Source organism: Dipodomys ordii, unplaced genomic scaffold (genome assembly GCF_000151885.1).
Source record: "Dipodomys ordii isolate 6190 unplaced genomic scaffold, Dord_2.0 Scaffold32, whole genome shotgun sequence".
NCBI classification, from domain to species: Eukaryota; Metazoa; Chordata; class Mammalia; order Rodentia; family Heteromyidae; genus Dipodomys; species Dipodomys ordii.
In genome coordinates this window covers 114,281-123,814 of record NW_012267248.1, presented here as the reverse complement: position 1 = coordinate 123,814, position 9,534 = coordinate 114,281, and positions in this window count along the sequence as shown.

Here is a 9,534-nt window from a genome sequence, read left to right as displayed (position 1 = left end):
GCACAAGCACGCAGACCTGGATGAGCCTGGATGCCCACGACCACAGTGGCCACCCAAGAAGGAAGCGGGAGGCTCCGAGTCTGCCTGGCATCCTCTCCCGGCTCCTGCCTGAGGCTACTTCATTTCACTGACTCCACCGACAGTCTCAGGACCCAGGCCGTGTTCACTGCTGTCCTCCTCCAACTGGTGCTGCACCTGCCACTGCTACACGAAACCTAGGAATCTCTTTGCCTTGGATGTGTGGCTCTCCATCCTCATAGTCCATGGGCATGTGACTGCCCATGTGTGTGATGGCTCTCAGGCTGTGGCTGCTTCCAGGCAAGTGGGCAGTGTGAACCCTGCTAGCAGAGCCATCTCTCTGGACAGCCCCTATCCATGGTAAGTGAGACACCCATACTCATACTCCCCTTCCTTCCTCTCTTCATCTTCTCTGTCCCTCTGCAGGAGCCATCCTAGAAAAACCTATTTTGAGTGAAGTGGCCCAACTCATCTTCCGTTGCCTCCATACCCACTGCCAATCCCCCTTCCCAGTGCCATCTGACCCACCTGCACCTCATTCTTCTGACCTCCCAGCCCATGTCCACCTCTGTCCCATGGCCATAGCATTCCCTGTGCCCCTCCCCATGTGTTGGTTTAAGCATGTGTGGACCCACCTGTGGGAGTCAACTCTAGATAACCAGGTTCCAAGGTAAGTGGGCCACACTTCCCATACCCCTTCCCAGTCTGACTCTCAACCCCAACCTGGCCCCACCCCTTATATTGTGGGAAGATATATGGGTGAGGGGATATATGTATGTGCAGGGGGACATATTAGTTGTAGCAATCATCAGAGAAGGAAGGTAAGGACTCATGGTCCACCCGCTTCCCTCCTGGCTATGGTCTCTCTGATCCAGGGTTCTCCATTTACCTATATCCACTGGTGGAGCTATGGATATAGCTGCCTCCCCCAACAGCTAACATGATGTTGGTTCCTGAGGGATTCTTCAACTTCACCACAGGCAGATATCATTTGTGGTTCCAGCTGCAGTAGCCATCCTTGGACAACCTAGATTCAATGTAAGTGAGGACCCTTCCTTACCTTCCTTCATTTACCTCTTCTCCATTCTCAACTCTGGCCTTACATTTCCAAAATGGTACAAAATGTCAATAGGGAATAAATACAAAGTTTGAAGTGAATATACAAAATAAAGCCAATAAAAACAAATGTGAAAAGATTTAGACAAATAAAGTTATAAAATAAAAATAGTTATTTTTTCTGTGGATTGGATTTCAAATACTTTAAGAGGAGAAAATGGCAATGATAAAAATCTTAGACATGATTAAAATATTGGAAAACAGTATCAATTGTTAGAACAATCTAGATATTTCCATTACATACAGCATTTTAGGATATTAATTATACTTGACATTATATTAATATTGTCAAGTTCTTTATATTTAGAAACACATGAACCTAAACTAAGCCTTATTAGAAATAGCTCAGGATGTTAGGGTGTCCCATAGGAATAAAGACACTCACTCAAAAGGAAGTCAGCAAGACAAAATTTACTTCTGCAGAAGGGTGGCCATCAGCCAAAATTCTGAAGCAAGCACACAGAGCAGACAGGCTGCTCCCTTTCTATTCCTAACCCAGCAGTCCTTGCCCCTCTGCCAGCACTGGCTGAGCTCAGGTTCACAATGTGCAAAAGGGTGTGGGCTTAATTAACAGAATATAATTAAAATTCAAGGAGCTTCTAACTTGTGTCTTAATTAAAGTGCTCAGAAAAAGGATATTTGTAACTAAAATGTAATTAACAATGGCCAAACCACCTGGCTAAAGCAGGAACTCTTCAGGAAAACTATTTTCTCAAGAAAGGAAGCAAATAATTTTGACAGAAAAGACACTTTCTAACAATGTACAAAATGGTACCAGTATTGAGTACATTGAATCTGTAAAGTGGTTTTGCTAATTTATTTTAGTAGGCTTATACATTTGAGAAAAACAAATGTATTTAACAATAGCAACAATCAGAATCACAGGTACAAACAAATTATATATTAAGGTAGTTTTCCATTTGGAGTAAAAATTAAAACTTTAGAGCTCCTACAAGTTAGGTATATAGTGCCAATGATTCCAAATAGATGTGTTTCCTAATGTATAAGGACATCTTATATACAATAACATTTATTTAGTCTAGGCAGATAAATGTAGATCATATTTTAAGTAGCAAGACTGTCTAAACGATGCGAGTTTTTCCATCTCCATTATACTGATTATAAACAGAAGAAATATCAAAAGTTTTGTATATAATGTAGAATATTTAAATGGAATGTACTTATGATAAAATAGTTCATCAGTTCATATTTACTAAACCTATGTGTTTTTAACTCTGCAAATGTTTACATGATACTTAATGTCTTGGAATTAATAAATAAACTGTCTTTAGGCTTCTCAAACTGGTGTATACATTAAGACATATGAAATCAGCAGGAAAAAAGGTTTAGTCTCATGCAATTTTAACCCAGTTTTATTGTTGTTTTGGTGCCAGTTCTGGTGCTTGAACTCAGGACCTGGGCATTGATCCTGAACTTTTTTGCTCAAGGCTAGTGCTCTCCCAATTGAGACATAGCTCCACTTCCAATTTTTTGGGTGCTTAATTGGAGATAAGAGTCTTGCAGACTTTATTTCTCAGGCTGACTCTGAACTGCAATCCTCAGATCTCAGTCTCTTGAGTAGCTATGATTCTAGGCATGAGCCATCAGCACTTGGTGCAGATTTGTGGGTTGGTTTTTTGTTTTGTTTTTTGGGATTCTTTGTATTTTATGACCAATAATTTAACATTTAACATATATGCATATTCATATTGTGGATAAATAATATGTGCTAGAAAAATAAAGTGAACATACACCAAAGTCATTATATATTCAAACATAGCGTTTGATCTCTTCCCCCTTATGTCTAGTGTCCTATTTTTGTAGCCAAGTGAGAAATTCATTGTTTTTAGTGTGACACCTGATTTTAAATGGTGATAAGTGACTCAAGAAGTTTCTAACAATTTTGTGGAGCCATGCTATGTCCACTGCTACAAAATGAATAGGTACCTAGTGGAAGATGGTAGAGTATGAGAAAGAAACAAAGTCACAAAGATGATCTCAGGAATCAAAATGGGGAAGCCAAGGGGAACTGTGTCTTAGAGAACAAAGGACCCTAGTTCATCTCCCAGGCAGTTTTTTTAACTTGTGATAATACCTACAGAGGGGTTACAATTACATGGGCAAGATAACGAGTACATTTCTTTTTTTTAATTTTATTTTTTGTGTGAAAATACTGTACAGAGGGGTTACAATTACATGGGCAAGATAATGAGTACACTTCTTATCAAGCATTGTAGCCTCCTCCTTTGTTTCCCCTTCCCATCCATTCTGCATGGCAAAGGACATAGCAAGCAAGATCAATAGAAATCCCATGGATTGGGAGAAGATCTTCACTAGCCATACAATGAACAAGGGTCTCAATCTAAAATATACCTTGAACTCAAAAAATTAAATCCCCCAACAACAAAACTTCAAACAAACAACTGCCCAATAAACAAGTGGGCTAAAGACTTAAAGAGAAACTTCTCTGAAGAGGAGGATGGGAATGAGTACATTTCTTATCAAGCATTGTTGCCTCCTCCTTTGTTTCCTCTTCCCATCTCTTCCCATTGGCCCTCCCTACCGGATCCTCCCCTCCACACCAAAGTTGTAAAGTTTGTTTTTCGACATAACGACTTGTACATCTCATTGTTGCAAGGGGTCCACCTGTATCCCTATTTAAACGATTTGTTTTTTCCCTTCTCCTCCCCAAATTATACCAACATCAAATACAGTGAAAGCAGGGGTTATACCGTGGGGGAGGGACATATAAATCAACAAAGAAATCATCTTATAAATATGTTAGAAACAATTGAATGAAAGAAAAAAAATATTTGAATACTTATCTTGGGGTTCATTTCCCTAATATCTAGCATGATGTAGTAGGAAAGGCAGTAAACTTTTACACAACCACTGATGAACAAACAAGTTTCTTTTTTCACATAAATCAGACATCATTTTGGCAGAAAAGTAACCCTGAGCTAAACAAGCTCTTCAGTTAACATCCTTGAGTAACCTATTTTCTTATCGTGGTGTGGGAGAAGGGTTAGGGAGCTAGCCAAGCATGAACTCTTAAGCTAACATTCTTGAGTCAACTAGCTCTCTTTACATGTGCTTTATTTTTTCTCAACATAAAGACCAAAGGAGACACACATGTCTAATAGGTAGTGTGTCTAGACATTGTATGTGAATTGCCCTATGGTCTCCCTGCAAATCCCACCTGTGCCCACAGCCCTGCTTCTCTCCCTGGGTCTCTTGCTGTAGCTGAGGGTTATGCAAGGTGCTTCCAGACTCCTCTCTCACGGTGGGCTCTGTGCGTGTGCAGAAATACACAGCTGAATCCTCCAGCTGTGTGCCTGTGATGGTGAGTTTGATTAATCTGGATAACTTCTAGAAGTTCAGGAAATAACAACCCTCTGTTGCATTTTGTTTACCATAAGAGTTCTGATGAATAAGAAAAACCAATTCCCTGCTAGGGGGCTGTTTGTAAGAAAAGATGCAGTATGAAGAAGATTCCTTAGTCTCATATAAACAGTCTAGGGTCAAAGCCTCCTCTTTTTTTACCACTAAAATTACAGGCTGAGCTTGAGTTACCTTCTGGGCCATGTTGGTTCCTGAAATAAAGAGAACAAAGTCAGATTGACCTTTTCTTTATAATCAAGGCATTTAAAAGATGAAGGGACCATGGTTTTCCTTATTTGCAATAACTAGTACATGTCTGGGACAAGCAGAAAAGGTCAGATAAGGTGATGTTAAGTGAAATAAACCCCAAGATAGGGACACAGTGGATTTTTTCTTTCTTGTTATTGTTTCTAACATATTTATAAGGTACCATATGATTATTTTGTTCCTTTGTATGTCCCTCCCCCATGGTATAACCCTTGTTTTCACTGTATGTGATGTTGGTGTAATTAGGGGAGGGGAAGGGAAAAAAACAAATTGTTTATGTGGGGATACAGGTTGACCCATTACAACAATGAGATGTACAAGACGCTATGTTGAAAAACGAACTTTACAATTTAGGCAGGGGTGGGGGAAGGGGAGGAGGAGCGGAGTGTACTTGAGGAGATGAGAGGGAAGGATGGTAGGGGAAAAAAAAAAGGAGGAGGCAACAACGCTTGATAAGAAATGAACTCATTACCATATTCATGTAATTGTAACCCCTCTGTACAGTATTTTCACAAGAAAAAATTATTTTAAAAAAGATGAAGGGACTTAGGACTCAGCTCTGAACGTCTCCTATTAAGCCTTATTAGAGAATGAAGCTGGGCTGGAAAGGTGGCTCAGTGGTAGAGTGCTTACCTTGCATACATGAGGCCCAGGGTTCGATTCCTCAGCACCACATAAGCAGAAAAAGCTGAAAGTGGCGCTGGAGCTCACGTGGTAGAGTGCTAACCTTGCAGGCCCTGAGTGCAGGCCCCATGACTGACAAAAATAAATAAATAAATAAATAAATAAAACAAAGCTCCTCTCCTCATCACTTTCATGACTGAGAACAGCCTGAGCCCTGGGTTTGTGGACATCCTTTCCAAGACACATGGAATGGCTGCTCCCAGCAGGCTGGCTATCAGCATAGTAGTGGCTCTTCCCATGATAGGGATGAGATTATACCTCAAAGCCAATTGCTAATCTGTACCATGTGTTTACTAGAAACAAGAAAGATAGTCTGCTCTATGATTTGCCACCCAACAAGAAATGCATCTAGCAGACCGGAGGCAGGCTTGCCTGTGTCCTATCACAGGCTTCCTACACAGGGGCAGATGTTGTGCTGTCTTAGCCCCTGACGTGTCTCATAACTTTCTGGCCTGGAAATAATCGTAGGTAAATTTAATTATATTCAGCTCACTGTGGGGTACATGGATAATGTAGGACTCACTATTATCAACTGCATTAGTGAATGTATTAGGTCATATTCTCCTGCAACTCTTTTGTGATGAGTAGTACTCAGGTATGAACTCTAATTTGCACTTGTTAGCAAGGCACTTCAGCATTTGAACTACAACTCTAGCTCCTTTGGTTTTGGTTATTTTTCAGGTGGGATCTCATATTTTTGCCTATATCAGCCTTGGATTGTGATCTTCCTTCTATGTCTCCCACATAACAGGGTGACAGTACCACTTCACTTGGTATTTTTGCTGAGGTGGTGGTCCCATTAATGTTTTGCCCATGTTGGCTTCAAACCACCATCCCCCTGATCACCTCCATATAGCTGGAAATTCAGGTGTAAGGCACTGCACCAGTCTCTCACACACACACACACAGAGATGTCTTTGAATTGAGACAAGATTGTCATGAGTACATTATTACAATAGAACACTAGGTAGGCCTGAAAGTCCTGATGGAGTACATTTTTTTATATTTATATATTTTTATTGTAAAGATACTGTACAGAGGGGTTACAGTTACATGAGCATGGTAACGAGTCCATTTCTATCAAGCATTGTTATCCCCTCCTTTGTTTTTCCCTACCGTCCCTTTCCTCCCAACCTTTCCAATTCCTCCCCACCCAAAGTTGTAAAATTCATTTTCAGCATAGTGTCTTGTACATCTCATTGTTACAATGGGTCATCCTGTAACCTTATTTCAGCATTTTATTTCCCTTCCCCTCCCCAATTTAGAAAAATGTATATACAAGACGCAGGACACCAGAATCAAATACAGTGACCACATGGGTTATACCATGGGGGATGAACATACAAAAGAAACAAAAAAATGTACATTATAAGTACATTAAAAAGAACAGCAAGAAAGATATAATCTCTTGTGTCCCTATCTTGGGGTTCATTTAGCTTAGCATTAGCTTATATGGTCAGATGTACATAGGTTTTGACATTTTCTGCTTGTCCTAGACATATACTGCAGATAAGGGGAAAGCATGAGACATATGTTAATTTTAAATGTTATTTTTATTATAAAGATGCTGTACAAAGGTGTTTCAGTTACATGAGTAAGGTAATAATAAGTACATTTTTTGTAGAACATCAAAGGAGTCCTTTTTCTAAACAAATCTTCTCACTCCTGGTCTTAACACTTTCAATCCTGGGCATTCATACACAAACCTACAAGATCAGACTGCAAAACTGTCCTAGATTTATGCATGAATGTTCCTTGCTCTCATTTCATTGGACAGTAGCAGCCAGACCTAGGCTGGTTCCATAGTCTTGGCTGTCATGTTCCCATTTCATGGCACCTTGGTAGCTAGATGCCTGTTTCCCACAGCTGTAGGTGACTGGCAAGGATCCATGGAAGCCACCTCCCTTCAGGACTCCATAGCTTCACCCACCTGGCCAGGCCTTTTCTTCCAATGTCTTCTCTGCTGCTACTTGTGCCACCGAGAAAATGTCTCCCTTCTGTAATTATGAAGGAAAAACTTAAGTGGAGAACATTGAAACCAGAACTGTCAGCAATAAGATGCTGAAAAATTCTTGCAACATGGGAAAAAGGTTTTGAAATTATTTATTTTTAAATTGTAAAAATTGTACAATCCAAGTGATTTAACCCAGGGCTTCATGCTTGCTAGTTAAGGCATGTCTCTGCTGCTCATGCTACTCTGCTATGCCTCCAGCCATGGAAGACAAAAAGTAGTTTCCATTTGAACTCAGAAAACCATGCAGATTTTCATTTATGAAAAAATTACTGCTGTGAGCAGCAGTAATCCTAACTACTCAGGAGATTGAGATTTGAGACTTTTAGTTCAAAGCCAGCTTGGAGGGAAAGTCTTATTAACCAATAAGTAAAAACACAGAACTGGAGCTGTGGCTTCATTGGTAGACTAGCTGAGAGCAAAGAAACTAAAGGACAACATACAGGAGGATGTGGAGACATCAAAACAGAACAACTTGATGCTCTGGCCAGGCCAAGCCATGGCTTTCAAATCACTCAGAGCTTAACAAATTTTTCCAGCCAAAGGGTCAGATCCTGCAAGGTGGAGAAGAAGGGAGACAGGACCTGAGTTCCAGTCTCCAGAAGGTTTAGATCTGGCCAAACAGGCTGTGTGGCTGAAAGCTGACCTGTGGAAGCTTCTAGAAGTTCCCTACCTCACAGTATCTCTGCTGGCCAGAATCCTTCTCCCCAAAAAGCCCTGGTATCAGGAGCAGTTCCTCCATACTGTAAAGCTACAGAATGTGTCAGAGAGAGTTTAGATAACTTTATCCAAACTGATGTATGTATCTCCTACACATTTTTATGAATCAAGAAAGAAATATCATTGGGATTCTGTCCTTTATAGTGCTGATATTTCCATGGTTTGTAATTTATGAGTTTTGCTTTTCGTTTTTGTTGTTTTATTTTACATTAGGGCCTGGGTGCTGTCTCTTAGCTTTTTAGCTCAAGGCTAGCACTGTACCACTTGAATCACAGTTCCAGTTTTGGATTTTTACTGGTTAATTGGACATAAGACACTCATAGGCTTTCTTTTTGTTAGCTGGCTTCAAACCAAGATCCTCAAGTCTCAGCTTCTTGATTAGTTAGGATTACAAGCATGAGCCATCAGTGCCTAGCTTATGTTATGCTTTTTCATCATAGTTTTCTTAAACGAGTTCCAAAAGATGGATTTGTTGGTGTATGTTTTGTTCTTAATATCAAAATCTGAGGTCTTTTTTAATTCTTTGCTGAGGATCTTAACTTAGGGTCTGGCACTTGCCAGCCAAGTACTCTTCCATTTAGCTAAATCCTCAACCATAACAGTAAGATTTCTAACTCTGAAAAAAAAAAGAAAGAAACAAGATCTAAAACCTCATTGGAAAGGGGCTGGGAAGTTGGCTCAGTTGTAGAGTGCTTGCCTCGCATGCATGAGGCCCTGGGTTTGATTCCTCAGCACCACATAAGCAGGAAAAAATGCTGGAAGTGGCGCTGTGGCTCAAGTGGTAGAGTGTTAGCCTTGAGCTGAAGAGCTGAGGGACAGCGCCCAAGGTCCAGAGTTCAGACCACATGACCAGACCCCGCAAAAAAAAAAAAAACTTATTGGAAAGTAGATTACTGAATAGACTGTAAAGGTAAATCACAAGATGAAGGCTGTGCTGGTGAAAATGTAGGCCTAGATAAATCCCCTTCCCTCTTCTCTCAGATTCCTGTCATCAGTTTTTGTTTTTTAGACAAGATTTCCCTCTTTAGCTCAAGCTGGCCTATGTCCCTTGTTTTTAGCATTAAGTTCCTGAGGAAGAATATGTAACTCACAGCGTGTGCCAATGTTGTCTGTCACCTATTTGCTTCTTGGTGTAGGCCATCAAGTTGGGTAATGTACAAGTTGTCAGGTATCTAAAGTTATGCATACTCACACTGGGTAGAATACTTGTACTGGTGGAAACATTTATGAAAAGAAAGAAACATCTTTAGTGACAGTGGGAGCAGTAACAATGTCATAGCCTGGGGCTTCTGAGATACCTCGTCAGTGTTTTGATCTTTCTGGTTTTTGTCTGTTGG